General features: G+C 40.6%; 1 long non-coding RNA gene across 1 annotated transcript in view; it reads right to left on the bottom strand.

Annotated features, from left to right (window-relative positions):
- LOC124776363 overlaps nt 1-25,912 on the bottom strand; it is a 32,637-nt gene extending 6,725 nt beyond the window's left edge. The window contains exon 1 of the long non-coding RNA XR_007015611.1: nt 24,753-25,912. This is a non-coding gene — a long non-coding RNA (uncharacterized LOC124776363). The remainder of the gene's footprint in view (nt 1-24,752) is intronic.
- Nucleotides 25,913-26,162: the final 250 nt, after the last annotated feature.

The raw sequence follows: 26,162 nt of genomic DNA, 5'->3' as shown, positions 1-26,162 counted from the left end.
GGGTTTAGGCAAAAAATTATAAAAATCTAATAGACTCCTAATTACAATGGGTGTACATGTTCACATTAGTTGTTTGCCTTGGTTACCTGTTTATATCATTTCACTTTGGTTACATTTCTTAAACCAAAAAAATTCTTGATTTTGTGTATGTGGATCTGTAAGCATTTAGACAGGGATTCTCAAGAATTTTGAATGAACCAAAACATCATCAAAGAACTGCTTTAATTCGCCACAGATGGATGTAGATTTTTCTTTTGGTTTGCCTACAGCCAGTTCACTAACTGTAAACTGGATTGCTTTGAACTTCTTGTCAAGTCTTTATTTCCTTATATTTCCCTGTTGTTCCATAGTTTCCCATACTGTTTCTTCTGTTTCTTGAGGAGAAATGCTTTTGTACACTGCAAGTCCAATCAATGTTTTTATCAAGTTAGGTGCCTTTTATAGCATAAAATTTCATAGGGAGAAAATCCAGAAGTGATTTGTTGAAGACTTTTTGGAACACCTTTTCAAAACTACCGACATGTTCTTTCCAAATTGTGTGATTTTTACTAACACTATGTCCTACATTACCTTCCTATTGCTCCCCTACACCTTTCTGCAGTGTTATAAGATGGATACGTAGACACTGGAATATGACTTATGTTTTAAATCCTCAACGAAGTTTTCCAAGCCTTAACATCATTAGAAAGGATTTTGCTTGGGTGTTGCCACATTTGCAACATAATCTCTCCTGATTTTAAAATTATTCCTACTAGATGCTTTCTCTGGTGGCTATAATTTTGTAAATTTTAATTTGGGTATTGGCACATATAAATCTACAACAAAAAAATCCATCTGTTCTTTTGGCAAAATGTTCTCTATAAGTCTGGTTACTGACTTCCACACTCTGGCATCAACCATAGGTAACTAGTTATTTTCTTATTCTCCTGGAGATGCTACAGAAATAAAATTTTCTTTAATTTTCTGAATCCATTTTTGTGTCTGAAACTTTCATTTATATATTTCATTAATGCCTCAGTATACTGTTCTGATCAACATAACGTCCATATGTCAATGCCAAAACAGTGTCCCCTTATATACTCTATAATACCGTTCTACTTTTTCTTTCCCCTTTTTTCCCAAAATGTGTCAGAACACATTTTGGTATCGTTATGAATATTTTGATAGCTGCACTATGTTATTTATACCTAACTGGATAAAATCACAGAGATGTGTAATTGTTTTATCACACTAAAAAAAAAACTAAATCATTACATACAGCAACAATATTAGAGAAGGAAAATTGCTACTCATCATATAGCGGAGATGTTGAGTCACGATAGGCACAACAAAAAGATTCACACAATCATAGTGTTCGGCCATTAACACACACACACACACACACACACACACACACACACACACACACACAAATGCAAATTGCACACACGTCTGCAGTCTCAGACAACTGAAACCACATTGCAGGAAGTGTGTAAAACAACTTCCCAATGTAAGCTTCCTGCTGCCAGAAGCTCTACATCACACCACTAAGTTTAAATCTCGTGCTGGTATGCAGCATATAGTTTAGCTCAGTGCACTCTAGTTTGCATACTTATCTTGTGCAGTAGCTTTTGGGTAAGCAGTTTCTAGTAACAGGTAACGGCAGATACAACAACTTCAGTAGAGAGATTTATTTCTTTTTAAGAGCTTGCCATCTCAGGATATAGCAAGAAATCTGCAGAGCAGTTTTTAGTGTTTCTTTATTCTTATCGTTATATTTTGCGTGCATTCCAAACTCAAGAGAGACAGCTGAGATTTTATATGAATTTTTACACATCACGACATGGCTAGGGACTGTGCTTGTTGTAAGCGGACACAAAGAGAATTGGCTGCTGTCTGTAAACAGCTAGAAGCAGCATTGGCTACCATCAACACACTTCTGGATAACGCTCAAAGTTGTGATGACATCAGAGCACTGGGGCCAAGACCTGCAACACTTTCGGTGCTGTTGGAATCCCCTGGTGACCCAGGTATCACTGCATCTTCTGATACACAACATCTGATTGATCCGTCCTCCTTTGAAAGTGGATGGCAGACAGTATTGGGTCCGCCAATCACTGGGCATAAGGCGAAAGTAGGAGCAGGTCGCATGACTGGTTCCCTATGCCTTAACAACAGGTACAAGGTGCTACCCAGTGTTGACAATAACTCTGAGCCAGCATGGGATGCCACTCCTGTTAGGCCAGTGGCTGATTATCCTGCCCAGTCCAGACAAGTGCAGACTCGTCATTGGGAGCTCAAACATTAGGTGGGTGATGGGGCCTCAGCAGGAAAATAGCAGGCAAGGCAGGAAAGAATGCCAGTGTGCTCTCAGAATGTTTGGTGGGGGTCTCGTCCATGATGTGAGTCCCTGCCAGCAGCTATCAAGCGCACTGGGTGCAACCACCTGCATACTGTGGCACATGTTCACACAAATGACACCTGCTGCTTGGTTTCTGAGAGCATCCTCGGCTCCTTTCGACAGATGGATGATTTGGTGAAGGTAACTAGCATCATATGCGTGGGGCAGGCTAAGCTATCTATTTGTAGCATAGTACCCACAGATGATTGTGGTCCTCTGGTTTGGAGCAGAAAGGAAGATCTAAGCCAAAGGCACAGATGACACTGTGATGGTATCGGATGCAAATTTCTCGACCTCCACTATCGGGTGCAGAATTGTACGGTTCCCCTTAACAGATCAGGCGTGCACTACATGCACGAGGTGGCTATTAGGGTAATTGAGTAAGTGTGGCATGCACATGGGGCTTTCCTTTATGCTAAGAGAAGCCCTCCCTTGGGATTAAAGACGATTTTCCTGATAAATTAGCCATAAAGTCCTAAGGGAATTTTCATTCTCACAGATTAGGGATATAAAAGGTTTATATGACTTTAGTAGACTGCACGAGCATCCAAGAAAAAGTCCCAGAATTAGTATCGCTTACTGAAGGTTATAATGCACAGGTAGTATTAGGGACAGAAAGTTGGTTGAAACCGGAAGTTAATTACAACTAAATATGAAGTTCAGATTAGAATGTTTATCGTACAGATGGGTTACTTCCAATGGTGGCGCCGTGTTTATTGCATTAAACAATTTGAAAAAATCTAGTGAGGTTATCATGGATTCCGATTGTGAATTAATCTGTGTGAAATTAAGTATCAAAGATCCATCAAAAATGGTAATCAGATGCTTTTATACACTACCTGAGTCAAGAGCTCTAGTGGTAGAGCACTTCAGACAGAACTTGCAGAATATTCTTAACAATTTTCCTCATCATGCCACTGCAATAGGGAGTGACTTCAACTAGCCAGGTACATGTTGGGAGTGTCATGCAATAAAAATTGGTGGGCAGATACAGTGATTCATGTAACACTGTTCTGGATGTCTAGTCCAAAAATTACTTTGAGCAGATAGTTAGAGAACCAACTCGTGAGTATAATGTCTTAGGATCTGAACTTATGGAATCTGTTAATGCAGAGGAAGATATCAGTGATCAAAGGGCTATGATAGCATCTATTACAATGGGTCTGACAAAGTGTTAAGAAAAGTAGGAAGATATTTTTGCTTAGCAAGAATGACAAGACACAAATTTCAGAGTATCTGAGCAGTCAGCATCAAATATTAGGGCATGAGGCTGACGATTCGGAGAACAAATGAAAAAAATCAAAGGAATCATACAATATGCCCTAGGCAAGTATGTTCCAACTGAGGTGTTAAGGGATGAGAAAGACCCACCATTGTTTAATAGCTGAGTTGCAAAACTGCATTGTAAACAAAGAGAACTTCACCTCAGATTCAAAAGAAGTAAAAACCTAGCTGACAAACAAAAGCTGAACGAAGTGAAAAAGAGCGTAAAGAGAGCAATGACAGAAGCATTAAATGACTTTGGAAGAAAAACTTTTTCAACTGATATGAGTAAAAATGCTAAGACCTTTGGTCATTTGTAAAAACAGTAAGTGGGTCAAAATCATCTATTGATTCACTCAGTGACCAACTGCCACCAAAACGGAAGATAACAGAGAGAAGGCCAAAATTGAATCGAAAGTGCAGCTATTGAGGTAACTGATCACGGAATAGAAAAACAACTGGTTAGTAGCGGAAAGACGTCAGGACCAGATGAGAGACCTATTAGACTCTACAAACGTTACATGGAAGAACTTGCTCCCCTTCTAGCAGTAATTTATCGTAGATCGCTTGAGCAATGAAGGGTACCTAGCAAATGGAAGCAAGTGCAGGTCATTTCCGTTTATAAGTAGGGCCGTAGGGCAGATGCACACAATTACAGACCTATGCATCTGAAGTCAATTTGTACAGAACTACGGAACATGTCTTATGCTCAAGAATTATAAAGTTTTTGGAGAATGAAAATCTCGCCTATAAAAACAACATGGATTCAGCAAACAAAGATCCTACGAAACATAGCTCATTTTGTTCCTCCACAAGATACAAGCTCCATAGGCAGTGGCACTCAGGTTGATGCCATGTTCCTTGATATCAGGAAGGTATTTGACACCATCCTGCACTCCCGTTTAGTGAAAAGAATACATGCTTATTGAGTATTGGAGAAGATTTGCGACTGGATTCAAGACTTCCTTGCAGATGGAACTGAAGATGTCGCTCTTAATGGAACAAAATCGACAGACGTAATTTCTGGAGTATACCAAAGAAGTGTGATGGGACCATTACTGTTTACAATATGCAGTACAGCTTGCTTTTATGTTCCCGGAATTAATGCTTTCCTGGCATTTACAACATTTTTTTATTGTTCCCATCAAATCTCCTGTGTCCACAATGTTAATTCACACCTGATTTTGCATCAACATATTTATAATTTTCCCTGTGATTTACAGTTTATGAAAAACTGTTCACGGAGAAAAAAATGACATAAAATGATGCTGGCATGGTGTTGGCCATCAAGTAGTATTTACAAACATGGACATCAGGACGCGCTTTACTCAGCAGATTTAAACCGTTAAACGGGTAAAAGTTGGAGCATTTCATGCCGTATCTCCTGCTGCTGGCAAGCTCTATTCAGTGTGGTGGCTGATGGGAACAACTAGGTTTGTTTGAAACAAATATCAAGACCAATCACAACCATTTCCAAACTGTCTCTACTGCGCATTCATATTGTTGTGGCCGTGACACCTTTGCCGAATCACAGCTTCACATTGTTGTGACCGTGACACCTTTGTCGAATCAGTGTTAGTTGAATCATATTTAGTGTGTTTCGTTTGGCCACTTGCAGTGCTAGCTGACAACAACTTCACTCAATTTCCATTGCTCAATGCTTTTGGTTTACACACAGCACCAATTATGTATTTTTTCATACTGAGTGTGGCGACTAAGGCGGTCGCGCAGCTGGCAGCCGCGAACAGCTGACGGAACGCAAGTGTCAATGAGATTCACGTGCCAGCTGCGAGGAGCGCTGACATGTACAGGGTTATTACAAATGATTGAAGCGATTTTACAGCTCTACAATAACTTTATTATTTGAGATATTTTCACAATGCTTTGCACACACATACAAAAACTCAAAAAGTTTTTTTAGGAATTCACAAATGTTCGATATGTGCCCCTTTAGTGATTCGGCAGACATCAAGCCGATAATCAAGTTCCTCCCACACTCGGCGCAGCATGTCCCCATCAATGAGTTCGAAAGCATTGTTGATGCGAGCTCGCAGTTCTGGCACGTTTCTTGGTAGAGGAGGTTTAAACACTGAGTCTTTCACATCACTATGCGTGAAACTTGCCTGCACGCGTTCAACCGTTTCTTCGCTCACTGCAGGCCGACCCGTTGATTTCCCCTTACAGAGGCATCCAGAAGCTTTAAACTGCGCATACCATCGCCGAATGGAGTTAGCAGTTGGTGGATCTTTGTTGAACTTTGTCCTGAAGTGTCGTTGCACTGTTATGACTGACTGATGTGAGTGCATTTCAAGCACGACATACGCTTTCTCGGCTCCTGTCGCCATTTTGTCTCACTGCGTTCTCGAGCACTCTGGCGGCAGAAACCTGAAGTGCGGCTTCAGCCGAACAAAACTTTATGAGTTTTTCTACGTATCTGTAGTGTGTCGTGACCATATGTCAATGAATGGAGCTACAGTGAATTTATGAAATCGCTTCAATCATTTGTAATAGCCCTGTACTTACTCCTTGCCATGGCGCACAAGCGTTCCAAGACAATGATGTTCTACGTTATAATTGTTCTGTTGTTGATTTCACAGAACATTTCTGGGGAGTTCTACCCAAGTTTTCTGTAACATTCCATTGGTTATTATTGCGTAATAATTGCCTATGTTATGTGTTCTTCGCTGCGTGGTCTTCAATAAAACATGATAAACTTAGAAGATATACTTCTTCCACAGTAAGAACGCGATAGTTAGTCGTGAGCCTAATGCACAGTGGGAACGCAACATCTGGTGACCCCGACACGATTGTGGCTAAGAAGACAATTCATCAGCACCAAGAAAGTAACATTTGTTAGCAGACATGACAGATACACCAGAAACTCCCGCGATTTCAAGACTGGCAGTACAACTACCACCATTCTAGCCTCACAACCCCGCGTTATGGTTTGCACAAGTCGAGGCGAGTTTTCTTTGTGCAGGTGTGACATCGGATTCCACCAAGTTTGCATTGGTAGTGAGCCTATTAGACCATCGATATGCAGCCTAAGTATAGGATATTGTAACTTCACCACCCAACACACAGGCCTACGTGAAACTCAAAACCGAGTTAATTCAACGAGTATCCGCCTCGCAAGAGGAGTACGGCAGGTTCTAACACAGGAGGGCATTGGAGACAAAAATCCGTCCCAATACCTCCGTCACCTGAGGAGCAAAGTTGATGCAGGCACAGTCCCGGATATGCTACTTCGTACATTATGGAGCAGTAGATTGCTGGCTCAAATGAAAGCCATCGTCACGTCACAAACTGATATGCTGCTTGACGCCATAGCTGATCTCGCCAACGGTATTCAAGATGCAATTGTGCCTGCTTCCTATTCTGATCAGTCGACGGCATGTTCAAGTGCTTCAACGGGCACTAAACCCGACTACAATAGTCTCACGAATTAAATGGAAACACAAACCAAACTGCTGAACGATAACTTACTAAGCAAGGTCGACACCCTCAGTAGACGAATGAATTGCCTGCCGACCGGAACGTTAAAGGAAGTTCCGATAGACATCCCACAGCTACTCTTCATCACGCGCCCATGCCTCTGGTGACACACCGCCTACTAACGTATGTTGGTATCACCAGCAATTTGGAGAGCAGGCACACAAATGTTATCTGCCTTCTGCATATACCACCCACAAACATCACACTTAAGTAAACACACCAGGCAGATTTTCTGTATGTCTGTTCATAACGGACCGCAAGACAGGCCAAAAGTTTTTGATCGACACCGGATCCGACCTCAGCATTCTACCACGCAATAACAACATAAATACAGTCAGGCCGCCGCATTTCAACTGTCTGCCACTAATAATTCTGTGATCACGGATTATGGAGTACAGCATTTGGAACTACACCTCGAACTGAGATGTTCTTTGGTGTGGAACTTCACAGTCGCAGACGTGATGGAGCCTATCATCAGCACAGACCTCTTGGCGCCTCATGCCTGACGTCACCAACACTCGGCTGCTAGACACAGTCACAGGGCTGTCTAGCGCTGGATTCCGGCGCCAAGCTGCAATTTACGACGATACAGCGATCCAGGCTGCGGACCACAGGTACTCTAAGCTGCTAGCGCAGTTCCCTGCTCTCACAAGGCCTCCAGGGGCCCAACAAAAAGTACGTCATGATACAGTACACCACATTAATAAGACAGCTGGCCCCCCGATTTCATGCAGACCCTGATGATTAGCTCCCAACCAGTATGCGATCACTACAGCAGAGTTTCATGCTATGTTGGCCGAGGGCATTATCCGCCCGTCCAGTGGGGCATGGTCGTCACCCTTGCATTTGGTGCCTAAAAAGAATGGCATGTGACGGCCATGAGGCAACTACCGAGCCTTAAACATGATAACAATTCCAGACTGCTATCCAGTACCTCTACTAAAGACTACAATCATGCATTGTGTGGCAAACAGTTGTTTAGTGTGTTGGATTGTGCCAAAGCACACACACAAATTCCAGTTGCTGAGAAAGATATCAGGAAGACAGCCATTACAACGCCTTTTGGCTTGTTTGAAAGCTTATTTATGACGTTTGGCCTGAGAAACGCCGCACAAACATGGCAACGATTCATTGATTCTATATTACGAGGGTTACCATGTTGTTTTGCCTACCTAGATGACATACTCGTCTTCTCAGCAATGGCAGAGGAACATGAACAGCATCTCATTAAAGTTTTTGAGCGCCTTGACAAGTACAGCATTGTTTTGAACGTCACTAAGTGTGTGTTCGGACAACCGGAGATAACGGTTTTTGGGTCACCTAATTTCTTCTGCGGGATCGCACATTTTGCCAGAAAAACTTAAAGCCATTTTGAATATTCTTCGCCCAGAGACAGCCAAAGAATTACGTATATTCCTTCGACTCCTCAATTCCTATTGCTGCCATCTGCCACATGCGGCAGAACTTAAAGAACCACTTACAGGAGTTCTGGCCAGTCCGAAAACAAAAGGCAAAGCACCTGTGCTGTGATCACAATCAATGATAGACGCTTTTGAAAACGCCAAGAAAACCATACCTGAGGCAACGCGTCCTGCTCACCCTGCTTTAGATGTGCCTCTTGTGCTTGTGGTTGATGCTAGCCAGGTGGCCATCGATGCAGCATTGCAGCAATATGTGGACGAAGCCTGGCAGCCCCTAGTTTTTTTCTCGTGGGAATTATCGCCTGTTCAGCAACAATGGAGCGCTTATGACCGGAAGTTGTTGGCCATCTAAGCTTCCATGAAATATTTCTGAATGCAGGTGGAGCCGAAAGAATTTACAATTTATGTGGACCATCAACCTCTGACATTCACCGTCCACCAGAACAACAACAAATGTTCGCCGAGACAGTTTAATCAGTCGGAATTTATTGTTCAATTTTCCACCGACATTAAACACATCTCTGGGTTGAACAATGTAGCGTCAACGCACACCTGGCCCAAGCACAACAATCAGATCAAGAACTTGAAAATTGCCTAACAATGACACAGCAGGACTGTAGCTCAAGTTCATTGATGTACCAGGATTAGACACTAAGATATATTGCGACATCTCCAATAACAAAGCAGCGTGCCCACGCATCCCGATAGACCTGCGTAAGCAAATATTTAATAACCCCTACGATTTATGTCATCCAGAGGTAAAAGCAACGACGAAGCTCATATCTGTTTGTTACGTGTGGCCAAGGATACAAAAAGATTGCTGTCAGAGGTCTTGCGCATGTGTCAATTGTCAACACAGCAAAATTTCACGCCACGTTCGCGCGCCAGTAGGCAAATTCCCAGACACGACCGAGAGGTTCACTCATGTCCACTTTGGATGTCGTGGGACCTTTACCGCCCTCAGAGGGTCAACGCTTTTGCTAACCATCACCTATAGATTCACTCACTGGACAGAAGCTATTCCAATTGACAACATTTCTGCCGAAATGCTGGCTGCCGCATATATGTCCAACTGAGTTGCTTGTTTCAGCTGTCCATTACATATAACAACTGACAGAGGACACCAGTTCGAGTCTGAATTGTTTACTCAGCTGAACAAGTTTTGCAGTGCATCACATCATGTAATAATGAGTTATCATCCAGCCAGCAACGGCATGGCTGAATGGTGGCCCTCAAAGCCACCTTACTGTGTCACGAATCAAAGTGGACCACGGCTCTTCCTTTAGTACTACTCGACCTCCGCAGCATCACTAAGCCAGACCTTGACGCATCTCCTGCTGAGTTGGTCTATGGAGAATCCCTGCGGCTACCAGGTGAGTTTATCGATCCAGGTGCCTCACCGGGGGACGTATCACAGTCGTCCCAGTTTATAATCCAATTGCGGTATCAGATTTCACACATGTGACTGCATCCGGCATCACAACAAGGGACACTGCATACATTTCTACATAAAGAGTTCAAGCACTGCACCCATGTCATGCTAGGCAAAGACGGCATTAAACCAGAGCTCACGCCACCTTACACTGGGCCACACTTCGTAATAACAAGACGGGACAAAACGATGGACATTATGGTGAATGGAGAAAGGAACAGTGTCGGTCGATCGAGTTAAACCTGCTTTTGTCTTGGAGGAATCTTTAGATGCGTACAGCTCCCTCCGCCAACCGGCGTTTTCGCCAGCTGATAATCCAGCACCTCACAAAGCTCCTTCGATGCAGACACAATGTACAACGCGGTCCGGAGGGGCTGTGTGGCAACTAAAGGGGGTCGCACGGCTGGCAGCCACGATCAGCTGAAGGAACGCAAGTGTCAACAGGGTTCACGTGCTGGCTGCGAGGAGCGCTGACAAGTACTTACTCCTTGCCGCAGCACACAAGCGTTCCACGACTTTTAAACGATGTGCTACGTTATAATTGTTCCGTTACTGATTTCACAGAACGTTTCTGGTGAATTCTACACAAGTTTTCTGCAACGCTCCATTGGTTATTATTGTGTAATCACTGCCTATGTTATGTGTTCTTCCCTGAGTGATCTTCAATAAAAACATGATAACATAGAAGACTTACTTCTTCCACAATAAGAACACGATAGTTAGTCGCGAGCCTAACGCACAGTGGGAACGCAACATGAGCAAAATGTGTTTCAGGAACGTATTCTTGTTGTCAAATGCAGTATTTACATATGTATTTTTTGTGGTGTTACACAAACAAACTATGTGAGTGATAGTTGGCCTGTGTGTAGTTTTCTACATAACAGAGGAGGCACAGTACCTGATAATCTCAGAAAGACAACTACAGTCCAAGAGACAAACACCACATATGCAAACACCACACAAAATACTTATGCAAATATTTGCACTCAACAACGAGAAAAAATTCTCGAATTGTGTCGTGCTAAGCATGAAAAAATGTGTAACTGTTGTAGTGTTTCATTGCTTAAATAATGAATGACAACTGAGGCTTTCCGTTAACATCTATTATGATGTACGAAACTGAATCAAAAGTTTCTTCATCCCATACAGTTACCTGTTCCATTTATGTCAGCGGTTTTTATTAGATAATAAACATTTATCAAATAATAAGTCCCTGACAAGCTTATTATGTACATACACTAATCAGGCAACACATTACAACCACTGCCCACCATGACGTTGAATGCTGCCTGGTTATGTTGCGGGCACATGACTTGAAATAGAAGTACATAAGCGGAGCACATACGGATGGAGGATCACCCTACCGAAGAATCAGGCTGCGAATGGGGAAATCCATTGAGATAAATGCCTCTATTATTATTATTATGCAGAGCCTGAGAACAAGTATCTCAAAAACAGCAAGGCTCGTCAACTGTTCACGTCTTACTGCCGTGAGCATCTACAGAAAGAGGTAGGACAGTGAAATTGCCACTAGATGCTAAATGGTTGGACGTCCATGAGCTCTTCGCAAGATATGGGATTCAGACGCTTGTCAGCTCTGTAAAGTACGATAGATGGTGATCTGTGGCATCTCTGCTGCAAGAGCACAATGCTGGTGCCTGCACAAGTGTTTGAGAGCACATCATACATTGTTGAGCATGCGGCTCTGCAGCAGACAACCACTAGGTGTTCGCATGTTGACCCAACATCACCATCAAATACGACTGCAGTGGGCATGGGACTATCTGGATTCAACCATCAATCAATGGAAACATGTCGGGGGAGATATTCTCCTGTGCTTGCATGGGACCTGTGGTAGTAATCAAAGACACACTGACAGCTATGAACCACCTGCATCCTTTCATGCTTGATCTCTCCCCACATGGCAATGTCATCTTTAAGCAGTATAACTGTCGATGTCTCCGAATCATAACTGTGTTACAGTAGTTTGAGGAGTTTTACAGTGAACTCACAATGTTTTGCTGACCAAATTTGCCTGATGTAAAACATATGGAACCCATCTGGATCGCTATCAGGCGCCATCACCACATATGCAAATCAGCCGCCCATTATTTATGTCACAAACCTCCACAAACTTACCAACAAACTGTCGGATACCTGACACGCAGAATCAGTTATGTATTTCGTTCCAAAGATGGACAAACAAGCTATTAAGCAAATGGTCATAATGTTTTGACTCAACTGTGTATATCATACATAAAGTCCGAAAATGCAAGGGGGTATCCTACATGCAACTTTTACAGCTTAAAATGTTATTTCCCACATTTTAAATTTTCCCACAATTTATAGCATCATTCTGAAGTCCCTTAAAATGTGTAAAAGTGGGGTTTCACTATATATGAATGATCTAATAGACGACATCGGATGCTCTTCAAGGCTGTTCGCAGATGATGTAGTTGCCTATAACAAAGTAGAGTGCTAGAAGATAGTGACAATTTACAGAATGACCTTCTGAGAATCGATGAATGGTGCATGCTCTAGCAGTTGTCCCTGAATGTAAATAAATGTAACATATTGCGCAAACATAGGAAAAGAAATCAACTACAGTACAGCTATAGTATTGATGACAAACCACTGGAAACAGTATCTGCAATAAAATACCCAGGAATAACTATCCAGACTGACCTTGAGTGGAATGACCATACAAAACCAACAGTGGGAAAACAGATACCAAACTCAGATTCATAGGAAGAATCTTAAGGAAATTTAACTCGTCCATGAAAGAAGTGGCTTATAAGGCACTTGTTCAACAGATTCTTGAGTCCTTTTCATCTATCTGAGATCCCTACCATGTAGAACTGATAGAAGAGATAGAGAAGATACAATGAAGAGCGCCAAGTTTCAAAACGGGATTGTTTAGCCGGCATAAGAGTGTTATGAAGTTGCTCAACAAGCTCCATTGGCAGATTTTACAAGAGAGGCATTGTGCATCATGGAGAGATTTACTATTGAAATTTTGAGAGAGCTCTTTTTGGGAAGAGTCAAGCAACACATTACTTCCCCCACACGTATGTCTCACATAGGGACCATGATGAGAAAATTCGAGAAATCAAGAGCCAATACAGGTGCTCACTGACAATCATTCTTCCCATACACTATTTGCGAGTGGAACAGGGTTGGAGGACTTAGTTGGTGGTAGAAAAGTACCCTCCACCACACACCATTAGGTGGCTTGCATAGTATGGTGTGCATGCGTATAGGTCAAGCATAATATGCAGTGCCAGGTTTTTGAGTTGTGTGTGGATTCCTGTTATTTCTGCCTTTGTTTGAGCTATTTATGTCAAGCAAAATGTATGATACCGTGTACACCATTTTTTAAGGGATATTTGTTTGGAATGATGTCATGGGTGTTACTGACATTTATTCAGTTTGTCCCCACCCACAAACCTCCCACTTCCCACATCGTCTGCAGGTGTATGAGTGATGTAGTGGTCACCTAACTGAATACATACGAAGTAGGAGTGTCTGCTGCCTTAATGACATCATGGGTCAAAGCCGATGGATGTATCCCAACTTTCAATAACCCCAGAAAACTATGACTGCATGCATAATCACTGCGATAATTATCCAGATGATGACAAACTGTCAGAATTTTCGAAAGAAAAATTAGCTTACAAAGATATTGCTGACAAAATTGAGTACAGCCAAGAAGATTAATACTGACCACCAAACCAACTACAACTGTTTAAAAATACAAAGTGTTGTTGTTGATAAAATTACATGCACTTAAAATGTACTACTTTGCGTCTGAAGTGTGGGTAAGACCCCTGCAAAATTTGAAAGAAAATTTAACCCCTGAATAAGCAATTCTGTTAATGGACTTTGCCGAAAACTACAGTTTTATAACTCAGAATGAAATCCAACTGTTACTGCTGGAAAAGAAGCAGCTGTAAAATCCATCCTGTTTGTTTCTGTGGTAAATGAGGAAAATAAATTGGCAACAGTTAACCATTGCTGGGCCATTCCATGTCAAATGGACCCAGACTTCCCACTCAACCTGATGAAATTTTATGGAAAGGTTTCTCAGTGTCATCGATGGATATGTGCAAAGTTTCAAGTTTTTATCTCCTTTGGTTTGATTTCTACACCCTCTCATAGACAGAGGACAGAAACATACTATTACAAGCCCCATTTTTATATACTTAAACTACTTTTTGTTCTAAGTAAAAATATATTGCTGATTGGACTTTTAAAAACATTGGATGACAGATGTGTTACCAGTTCTTCAAAACATGGCAGAAAATACATTGTGCAACTTGGAGAGCCCATCTTTACCCAGCCATAAAGTATAATTTGACGGCTGCATTCAGCCAAGAATTGGTAATACACTAGACTCTCACTAATCTGGCCATTCCTTGCACATATGGGTGTCTGAGAAGCAGCAGCACTGGATTACTGATAGTGTCTGAAACTTATTCTAACAACATACGGGATATACTTTATTAAGTCCAGAGACACAATTTTAGAAACATACACTCAGTTTCAAAGAAAACTTTGTCCTTGAATGTGTACATAATTATACAGTAGTATCAACATTCACTATGAAATCAGTCCCGAACTTTTAACTGTCGCAACGATGATACGCAACAACAGCTTGCTTTTCACACAGCTGTTTTACAAGCATTACATTGGTACTGCATGTATCTGTTTGTTGCATAATGTACTGCAGGAAAATGTCTGCAGCTTCAGCACCAGCAGTGTGAGAAATCTTCATGTTCTCTCCATCTGTGCTCTTCTTCATCATTTTCCACTTATACCTCACTGCAAGCTCTTGATTATTTCTTCATGTGTTAAAAGTTTGGTCTGTCTTCCGGTTTTCCTCATGCAGCCACTTAGCAACATCTCCACTAATTTCTCCTCCTCCTGGAAGCTTGTGGAACATGAAAGTGTACAAAAGTATCAGCAATCTAATATTCCAAATTGTCTGGCTAATCGTCATTGCTCAGTACAGGATGCAGCTCTGCATCAATAGATGGCCACACTTTTCTCCTGCTCTTCATTATGGCAGCACACCCTGCTTTATCCATAATCAGCTTTGGCAGTTTGAAAAACAACATCACGTAGGTCGCTTGATTTTCACACCTTCAGCATAGTGTCAGTATGTCTTCACATTCATTCAGCAAGGAGACAGGAAGTCCAAATTGATAATGACATTCAATCGATTCCAATATTCCCTGGCCCATGGGCTGAACAGGGGCCGTCACACTGTGTGGAAGAAAGAGTGCTTGTGTACCATCGGACTTTGGAGATACATTGGAAGAATGACTAGGAACATTGTCAATAAGGATAGCTTTCAGCTGAAGCTTTTTCTCCTTTGGTTCTTTACTCACCGTCAGTACAAATGTTTCATGGAACCACCGAGAGAATACTTCTCTGCTAATCCATGCTTTCTTCTGAGTACAATATTGCACTGGTAGTGATTTATGTTATTGTGTCTAAAACAACATGGATGCTGGGATTTCCGAATCAGCATGAGCAATAGTTTATGACTCCCAATTATATTACAAGTCATTAACAGTATGTGCTGTTTCTGCTGCTTGTGCCCATCAGCTTCCCTATTCTTGGCAGCTGTTTTTGAAGGATGCATTTTGTAAAAGAGTCCAGTTTCATCAGCATTGTTCAAGGCATCAGCAGTTAATTCTTCTTCTTCTATTATCTTCCACATCTTGTTTACATACTTATCTGCATGTTTTTCGTTAGCTACACAGTTTTCCTGGCGACTGTCGGCTGCCGAATGCAGTGTTATTTTTCCAATGTGATAGCCAACCCTCACTTACTATAAACAAGTTACTACCACCAAGTTGGTTGCTAAATGCAGCAGCTTTTTACTTTATTATCAGGCCACTGACTGGAACACCTTTACCACATTGCTGTATGAACCATCTATGAACAGCTATGCCCAGCTCTTGGTTCTCACTCTTTCACATAACCTTCTGTTTTCCCAGTTCATCCATTTCGGTTGCATACAGTCATCTTTCTTTTTGATGTCCTAAATAGTAGCTTGACCAATACTATACTCAGCAGCAATGGCTTTTTGTGAAGATCCTTGGTTCAATTTAAAATTTCCAGTTCCTGCTTGAGGTCTACTGTATCCTTTTAGAAAGACATGATACTGAACTGTGTAAAATGCCACAATTTCATATATGTATAGCATTCCTTAACATTGCCATTCACTCACAACATTGTAGCACACAATAATTCATTGTTGTGCACCTTACCAGATTTGGGTCAGATTACTGAGGGCCATATTAGTGAGAATTTAGTGTATGACAGTCATGCTGTCTTGTGCTTTTTGTACAATGCCCCTGTTCTCTATCAAAATTTAAACATCTGTAAATCTGATTAAAGAGTTTTGGGTGCAAAGTTTTGAGTAGTTCTGGGGGCCAATATCTCAACTGTATGTTCTTTAATCTTTTATAACTTGCTATAACCTGAAAGAGAATTTTTTAAGCTTCAAAAGCTAATTGTTTAATCTTTACAAATGCCTGCTTATAGCCAAAAATAATTGCTCTCTGTTTAGTCATTGCTGAATTATATTTATTTTCTCGGAACTGTCAGTTCCTCTCTGAAGTTGATCTTATGATTATCTTAATCTTGAAAAGTTTTGTGACTGAACTAATTTCTGAAGCAAGAAGTGTCTGGTGCATTCCCCCTCTCCTGCTGCAGTTGAGGTGGCAGGTCTTAAACTTTCGCAATTGAACTATGGTAAAAGTCAGCCTCAGCTACTGAAAGAAATATAATTGTTGGACTTGACTTTACACTAGATGTTCACATTTGTCCATACCTACCACAATGCCCAGCTGATGACAAATTTTCAATTTCTACAAAATACCTGTTGTAATCCATTTGGAAAAAACAAACATGAAATTAAGAAGGCTTTGTATCCAATTGATATTACTCCTGTTGAAAAGTTGAAACTGTTGGCTAATAAAGTTATCAAGCTGGGCCAGCAGCTTTGCCCCAGATGCAGGCACAAATTTGCTCATCACAAATACAGGCTCTAGATGAGCAAGAACCTACGGTTACTGATTACATGCACACTGCGCAGTGAATACTTCCCTGGCATTTCTTGAAGATTTCCTTTTAAAGCTTTAATGAATTAGCAAAAGCATCACCAATGCTAAAGGAATACAGAGGAATGCTCGAAACAAGTTGTTGGCTTTTACCAATGACACAGGAAACATGCAACAAACACTAAACAATATGGTGACTATAATGTGACACTGATTTTTTCAAACGGGCTAAGCTGCCACCACAACCACGTCTCTCTCTCTCTCTCTCTCTCTCTCTAAGTATCACATTCTCTGGCTTTGGCAACTCACAGCTAACTGCGAATATATGCACAGAAAGGCAACGTGACAGCAGACATTAACATTATGTCATTGGCCAAAGCTAACGACTCGTCTCGAACTTTCCTCTTCCCCGGGCTACAGCAGCTGCTGCTGGCAAGAGGTTCACTGTTATGGACACATAAACGATGAATCAATGCCAGAAATGCACGGTCATGAACATTTTAATTAATGAACTAGAAAATAAAATGCATCACTCAAGTCATTCCAGCAAAGTTCCAATTTTGACCCTGGGGCCAACCAGCTGGAGCTTAGAACAACAAAAGAATTTAACGTTTCTGTGAGAATGGTAAAGCAAGCAAGAGAACTAAACATGGGGGCTCACATCTTGGCACTACCAGCAAAGGGTAAAAATGATTACATAGCAATAAGAGTGCATGGCAAAAAAGTTCGTAAGCAGGAATGTCTCTACTTGAAAGAAATGTCCATAGCCTATTGTGGGCAGAATGGCAGCAAATCAGGCTTCGCCACATTTTGTGAACTCTGGCCAAAGTGGTGTATTACAGTCAGCACCACTGGTACTCACTCTGTATGTGTAATACATCAAAATTCCAACCTGATGTTGGCTACAGGATGATGACTATAAGGAACTAATCAAAGAAGACAGTGCGCTGTTTGGAATCAAACAATGACATTATGAACAATGTCACAAAAAACCTGCACTAGAAGCTTATTTGGTAGATGTTTTCAAAGAATATGAGCTAGAAAAAGTTATAGAATACCAACAGTGGGTTCAGGTTTATACTGACAGAGATAAACTAGAGACAAATCAAGCAACTGTAGAACAGTTTACAGTTGAACTGCTTTTAAAAATTAATGGTTTAACAAGCCACCATTTCATTTCAAAAATGTGTTGTAGTTTACTTTGGAAGTAAAGAAGTATGGAATATAAGTGTGCATTATTAGTGACTGCCTTCGTCATGATACCACTGCAGTTTCATGTATTCGTAAACGAGGCTGACTAAATGTTTGAGGATAACAACAGGAGACATCAAGCACATACACTACTCTAGTGATGGATCTGCTGCCCAGTACAATAATTTCATGAATTTTATCAATTTATGTCTGCATGAAAAGAATATTGGCATATCTGCTGAGAGGAATTTCTTTGGAACCAGTCACGGAAAATTTCATTGTGATTGAATTGGAGGAACAGCTAAAAGACAGTCAGCTCATGCTAGTTTTCACAGCCCTTTAGATAATCAAATATTGGCTCCTCTGAACTGTTTAAGTTCTGAAATGACACCATTTCAAGAATCACCGTTATGTTACATAGTAAGAAACTCAACAAATTCAGTTTGATCGGGAAAGAAAGTTCACCAAAGATCACACAATTTCTGGACAAGAAAGAAATCATCAGTTCAAGAGTAATGATTTAAACAAGGTTGGAGTAAACAGAATTTCTCATGATACTGCAGTATTCATTGTTAAAGCATTTAAAGCAAATGATGAAATTCCAGCTGTTTTACTTGCAACATTACAAACCAGGCAGTATGCTGTATGTATGAAAATGCTTGGTTGGTGGGAAATTTGAGAGAGTAATGGATCACTTTTTTTTTCCTTCAGCCGAAAACAATGCTACAAATGCAAAATGTAACATACATATCAGGACAGGTAGCGTAGCTGTAGTACAGTTTCAAAATGGTGTTTGTAAGTGATGTACATTACAAGCAACATGCCATCATTGACTTTCTCACTGTAGAGAAAGAAACTGTAGGGAATGTTCACAAACGCTTGTGCAAAGTCTGGAGCAACGGCTTAAGACAGAAGTACAGTTTGTCGCTGACCATGGAGGGTGAGGTCTTCAGAAGGCAGTTCAGTGGAACTCCACAATTTGCAGTGGTCAGGGAGACCACCCAAGGCTGTCACACTTAACATGTTGCAGCGAGCTTATGTTGGCACTCAGGAGGACAGTCACATTATGACTCACCAGTTGGCACTGCATCTGTCAACCAGCAAAGGCTGTGTGGATGTAACTGTCCACACTCTTAGATATTCAAAAGCGTGTAAAAGATGGGTCCCGGTAGGGTATATCGGTGGATCACAAATCTCATGGAAAAGACACTTGTCTTGATTTGCTGCAATGTTTTGGACCTGAGGGGGAGACCTTGTCCCGGATTGTGACAGGTGATGAAATCTGGGTTCACCATTTTGATCCCAAAACAAAACAACAGTCGATGGAATGGAGCTATTCCCACTCCCGACAAAAGAAAAAATTCAAAGCACCTGCCTCCGGCAGTAAGGTCATAATCACTGTGTTCTGACACTGTGAAGATGTGATTCTCATTGATGTAATGCCAAGAGGTGGTACCATTAATTCAGAATCATATGTCAACACATTAAAAAAAACTTAAGACACACTTCTAGCGACTTTGGCACCACAGCAACCCTAGGAGATGTTTTGCTGCAACACGATAACACTTGGCCCCACACAAGTCTGAGAACTGCTGAACACATCACAAAACAGGGTTGGACAGTGTTACCCCATTCACCTTACAGACCTAGCCTAGCCCCCTAGGGCTTTCACTTGTTTGGGCCATTAAAGGATGCCATTTGTGGAAGACATTTTGAGGACGATGAGGAGGTGATTCACAGTCAAGCATTGGCTCTGCCACCAGGACAAGGATTCGTACCGACAGCGCATACACACCCTTGTTCCGTGCAGGAGGAAGGTCATAGTACCGGACGGAGGTTATGTGGAAAAACAGGGTGTGTAGATAAAACACTACCTTGTCATGTGTGTACTTCTCACTATGTTCAATAAAGTATTGTTGAAGAAAAAAAAAGTGGTGCATTGCTTTCTGTGCAAACCTCGTACATTGCTTCTGAAGGTAGAGAATACTCTGTCTTATAAATAGCAGGATAAAAAAGATTAAAGAACACACAGTACAACTATAAGGGCCCAAAACTACCCATAGTTTGGAACCCAAAATGTTTCCATCAAATTTGCAGGTGCACACATTTTGACAGAAAAGGTCAGAGGCTACTGTAAAATGCATGGCTGTTTACTCGTCAGTGTCATGCAGGTGCACACATTTTGATAGAAAAGGTCAGAGGCTACTGTGAAATGCATGGTTGTTTACTCGTCAATGTCACAGACTAACATATACACCGTGTGTGTAAAGTAATAAATGGCTGTGTGTCATATTACCAATTCTTGGCTGAATTCATCCATAAAATTATGCTTTATGGCTCGTTAAACATGGGCTTTCCAAGTCACACTGTGAATTTTCTGCCATTTTTGAAACTTAGTACAGCTGTCGCCTGATGTACTTCAAAATCTAATCAGTAATATAGTTTTATTCACCACTAAAAATCTTTTTGGGATTACAGAAGTGTCCGATTCCACCTTCCTGCTTTGACACATAACATCATTAATATGGTGGAAATGGCTATTCTAAGTGTCTCCAATATGGCGCCTATGATGTCACTACATACACACGGCAAAAAACACAAAAATACGTATAAATAAGACAATAACATCTCCCTCCAAAGATACAACCAAACTAATGGGGCAACCATGGGAAATTGGGGTTTTTAGGAAGGGGGAAGGTAAATGTAACAGCAAAAATAAAGAAACACAATCGTCAAACACACACACAAAAAAAATTACAAAATCGAATCAGACGATTCCCTTGACCACAGCTGACAATACCAAAACACCAATACCTGAATATAAAACTGTATGAAAATTGTAATCGGTCATTTCCCTTGACCTATATAGGTCAACCATAACTACTGATATGAAAAAGCCAACACCTACAACTATGAAAAACAGAACTAAAATCACAACACCTCAAAAATTAAAAAGTCAAACATCCCTACGTAAACTAACACATCTGATACACAATAAATACACGAAACATCACAACTCTAGAAAAATAGACCGAAAAAAACCATTAATTACCAACCAACAAATTTCAGCCAACACACACACACACACACACACACACACACACACACACATAGAGGGTACCATCAAATACAACAAAGGCGACATTTACAAACACAACCAGCTCATAAACTGTGCGCCGTAATGACATCACACGCCACAACACCCTTATGTCATGGGTCAAAGCAGAGGGGTGGAATCGGACACTTCCGTAGACCCGTCTCTTCAGTATACAAAAGCAGGGTCTTTAAGAGTGCCTTTCATGAAAGTTATCCAAATTTGGTACTTTGGCATTGTTGTAGATGGTGTAAACTTCAGATCCTTATCTACAAAAGGCTGTAGAAATAGAACCCAACGAGATATCGAGCAGCAAGTTTGTACATATACTGGTATCTGCCCAAAATATTGTTGAACCTGGATTTAGAAATGGTCATGTGAGGACCACATCACTGATGTGAAATGACCATGCTTTATAAGTGCAGATATGGAGCATGTTTTAAAATTGGTAAATGTTGCTCACAAATAACACTACCCGCAAGTCAAGAAATGCATTATTTCACTGATAGATGCACTGTTCAAATAAAGAACCACCAGTTACAGTAATCAGTATTTGATGTATTGGGAGGAACTGTGAAACATTTATCGAGAAAAGCTAGTCTTCAACTACAGAATGATGTACAAACAACAACTGCGTCTGGTGTTTACAATTCTCCAAGGCCAATATCAATTTTTTTTTTTCACTTTTAACAGAAAATCATTGTTGATTTCCTATACAAGAACCACGAGGAGACTTTTGACAACACGCACAATACCCAGTACCAGGAATTTTCACAATTACAACTATTTGGCGAATTTATCATAAATTAGAAGAGTAACTTGGTGTAAAAACCTTTTCTTGATTTTCTCATTCAATGAAAATGCCCTGCAATGTACGTACACCTATCCACAAAAGCTGCATACGAGGACTGGTAGTACTTTGCCTTCGTCAAGAATATATGTGATCAAGGAGATGCAGAGATACTGTCAACCACAAGATTCTACTAAATAAATTAGAAGCATTAGGAATAAGAGGGGTAGCTAATGACTGGTTTCGATCATACCTAGCAGACAGGGTACAAAGAGTAGAAATGACACATACTTCAAACAGATCTAAACATTTAGTAAAACACTTACCAGAACCAATATACATTAATATAGGGATTCTGCAAGGTAGCATATTAAGACCAATACTATGCCTGATATACATCAGTGACTTTCCCAGTAGTGTTACTAAGGGTGAAAAAATTATCTTCACTGATGACAGCAGTATTGTAGTCACTGAGAGAATATGAGAACTCCTTGCAGAGAAAGCAAATGAAACTCTCAAGGAAGTTTACTATCGGTCAATAAGCAATAAAGTGACATAGAACATAAAGAAAACTAAAGCCATTAATTTTAGTTTAAAGAGGGAAAATGACAATGTGAAATTAACTGTAGATGGCACCGCTATAGACAAATGTAAAATTTCTAGGAATGAATATTGACTCTTAGTTGAAGTGGTGTAAACACACAAAGGTACTTGCAAACAGAATGTCATCAGCATGTTATGCCCTTAGAACCCTATCATCAGTGTGTAAAATGCAGTGTCTTTTAGTTACATATTATTCATATGTACACTCAATTCTTAGCTATGGCATTCTTTTTTGGGGAACAAATGCACAAAACATGAACACAATTTTCAAACTCCAGAAAAGAGCCATAAGAATAATAACCAAAAATAATAGTCAAGCTCATTGTAAAGATCTGATCAGAACACTAGGGATTTTAACTGCTCCATGTGAATGCATTTACCAGTCAGTTGCACACATCAAAAAGAACGTTGGTAATTACTGCACAAACAGCTCTGTCCATTACCATGCAACAACAGATAGACTCAACTTACATTTACCAAGAAAAAATGGGTCTAGTGTAGCAGGGGATACAACCCGTCGGCTTTGGACAATGACGTCAAGTCGCCAGAGAGCAGTTTACCATTTTCGCTTTTGCTGTTATGTTTCAGTTTCGTTTTTTTACTGATTGCTTAATAAAGTAGATCTGTTTATTCTATCTCGTGAGATTTTTTTTAAAAAATCCAAAAATCACTTATCAGCTACTGAAGGGAGCTACAACACTAAGAAGAATCGCTTGTCGTTTGGCGACTTGTGACGTCATTGTCCAAAGCCGACGGGTTGTATCCCCTGCTACAGTAGTCCCGAAAAAATAAACATAAAACTCAAAACAGCATTTTCTACCAAGGAATGAAACTGTACAATAAATTACCAAAAGAGATTAAAGAAATTGCAAAAATACACTTACTTAAAAAGGCAGCTAAAAAGTGCCTATTATGCAATACATTTTATACATTCGCGGATTACTTAGATGAAACAGAGTAGGGGTTTGGTAAAAAAAAAAAAAAAAAGAAATACAAATAAATAATAATAATGATTATAAAACATCCAACATTCCATATGAACACCTTCACACTGAGGTTTTTTCCTTTTCTAGAAAAACTTACCCCAAAGCTATGCATAGCACAATACTAACACCTCTTCCTCTTTCTGAGCTTTGAGGGATGCTGACTCAGTTTTTCAGGATAGCAAATGGCAAGTTGCAATATAGAAAATGGCCCAGAGATCACCAGTGTTTGTGTGTGTAGTGAGTGAAGAGTTATGAGCAATGTGTGTATAGTGTGTGCAGTGACTGATAGTGAATTATGAGTGAACAGTGTGGCATTACATTATTTAATAAGTTATTTGTAAAAAAGTATTGTATGCCACGAGTAAATCTAATGATTATTTCTAACTAGAAGTCTGTAAATCTATGTGTGTAAGAGTTAGCTTATTTTAAATTGATCTAACCTTGTAAACACTTTGACATGTCCTATGTCCGTGTAAAAACAGACTTACATATGAATAAAACTGCTACTACTAATACCAAAACTATGTTCCCAGCAGGTTGGAGAAATGTGATCAGAGTTTTTCCAATGCCCTTCTAATTTTACCAGAAATGGAACATGACATTTTTAACATTTTTTGTAATATTCTTTGTAACTTTACTGCTGAAATAAATGCATTTCTGTTAACTATATGCACCTCTTAACTGATGAAACAAATTCTGAATTAAAAGCTTAATTAAAACCTGATTTATGAGTATTTCTGTAGTTAAGTATCACATTTCTACAGATCCTAATTACCAGAACATAACTGCATTGAAAATTCAATATAAAACGTTTTCGTCTCAGACCAAAAAAAAATTTATAATAAGTGTTATAAGCAAATGTGCAAAGTTTCATGAAAATCTGAGACAGTGGGTGGCATGATCTGGTTGCTTTGACATGGAATGATCTATAAGACACATTAAATAGTTTCTAAAATGCATTTTTTGTACAGTTTGTAGTACAACACTCGGCACCATGACGCCGTCAAATACAATACTTACTTACCTGTACAGAATGAAATCGTTGGCAGTAGGTTTCACCCTGTTGCGGCATTTACAACTGCCTTTGCCCAACATGATACTAAGCTATCATTGACCCTCGTGATGAGCCAACTTTGCTTGCCTCGACAAAGAAGTGATGTAATCTTTCCTTGGGCCGATATGCTTGTCTGAAAACGTACTCTGCCAGATACCCCTGAAACTGTTCTCGCTTGCTACCTTTCGGTACAAATTTTCGAATGCGTCTCAACATTCTTTGCGCAGTTCGTGTATCAGCATCGCTATTATTAGATAATACAAATTGCAGCCCATGATTTTCATCGCTCTGTTCCGAATCCTGCTCACTCGGAGTGCCGTATACATTACTGCAGTTGTTTATAACGCTAGTTCCAGGGAGAACATTTTCTGATAAAACGCAGTGCAAAGATTCTTTTCCTTGTTTATCGACGTGAACAAGGAATATTTTGGACGATCCGCGCTGTATACCGCCAATAACCCAGCACACGTCTTTTTTTCCTACCAAGAGAATATCTTTTTTCGCCGAATTTCGCTTCTGTTACCTCAACAACGGTACCTGGGCCACCTAAATGTCGCGCAGGATTCGAAGCCCACGAAATGCAGGTTTCGCGGCATGCTAAGGTCCAGTTCGCTACCGTCAGTGAAGTGAACCCAGTTATCCTCTTGAGCTTTACCGTCTTAGGATACGAAGTACAGAGCCAAAGGGAACAAAAGTGAGCAATGTCGATCACACTTGACAGTGAATTCCCAAGCCAAGAACCTTTTCGTGCGCTTTGGTGAAACGTACACTGAACTTTTACCATACGACTACCCTTCCGCACAATGCGCGGCCTCCAACATCTAAATGAAAAGTCATAAAATAAAAACTTCGCTGGTTGCTGGCATTTTCTGCACATCATCTTGCTTGGAACTACATCGTGATCAATAAGCCATTCCCACAGGCTGGTCACACTAAGTCTGAAAAACTGGAGGCAACCTATTAAGCATCCACTACACTTCATCACGTTCCACTGCTCTTGTCCACCACTCACTGTGAAATAATCAGTAACCACAGAAAAACAATAAATAATGAAAGTAATGAGTAATCTGTACAATGTACAGATATATGGCTACACCACGTGACACCAAGAACACCACCTTCCCACTTCGTTAGTGTCTGTCTACTTGTCTAGTGACTTTGTGTAGTTCCCAGAGAGCACCAGGAAACAGGCCGTACTGCGCATGCGCAGCTACGATGACGTTTTTGCTGTGCTCACGCTTTTCGTCGCACTTGTGTATGGAATTTCGTGCGTGATGGGGAAGCAGGTGGCCATGTGCAGTCCTGCGGCATATTGAGTGGACCTAGGGAGTTGTACCTGGAGCAACTGTTTTATCAATTCTACCCACATAAGGAATGCAA

Source organism: Schistocerca piceifrons, chromosome 2, assembly GCF_021461385.2.
Source record: "Schistocerca piceifrons isolate TAMUIC-IGC-003096 chromosome 2, iqSchPice1.1, whole genome shotgun sequence".
Taxonomy (NCBI): Eukaryota; Metazoa; Arthropoda; class Insecta; order Orthoptera; family Acrididae; genus Schistocerca; species Schistocerca piceifrons.
Note: the sequence above shows the minus strand (reverse complement) of the source record. Positions and strands in the feature narration are given on the sequence as shown.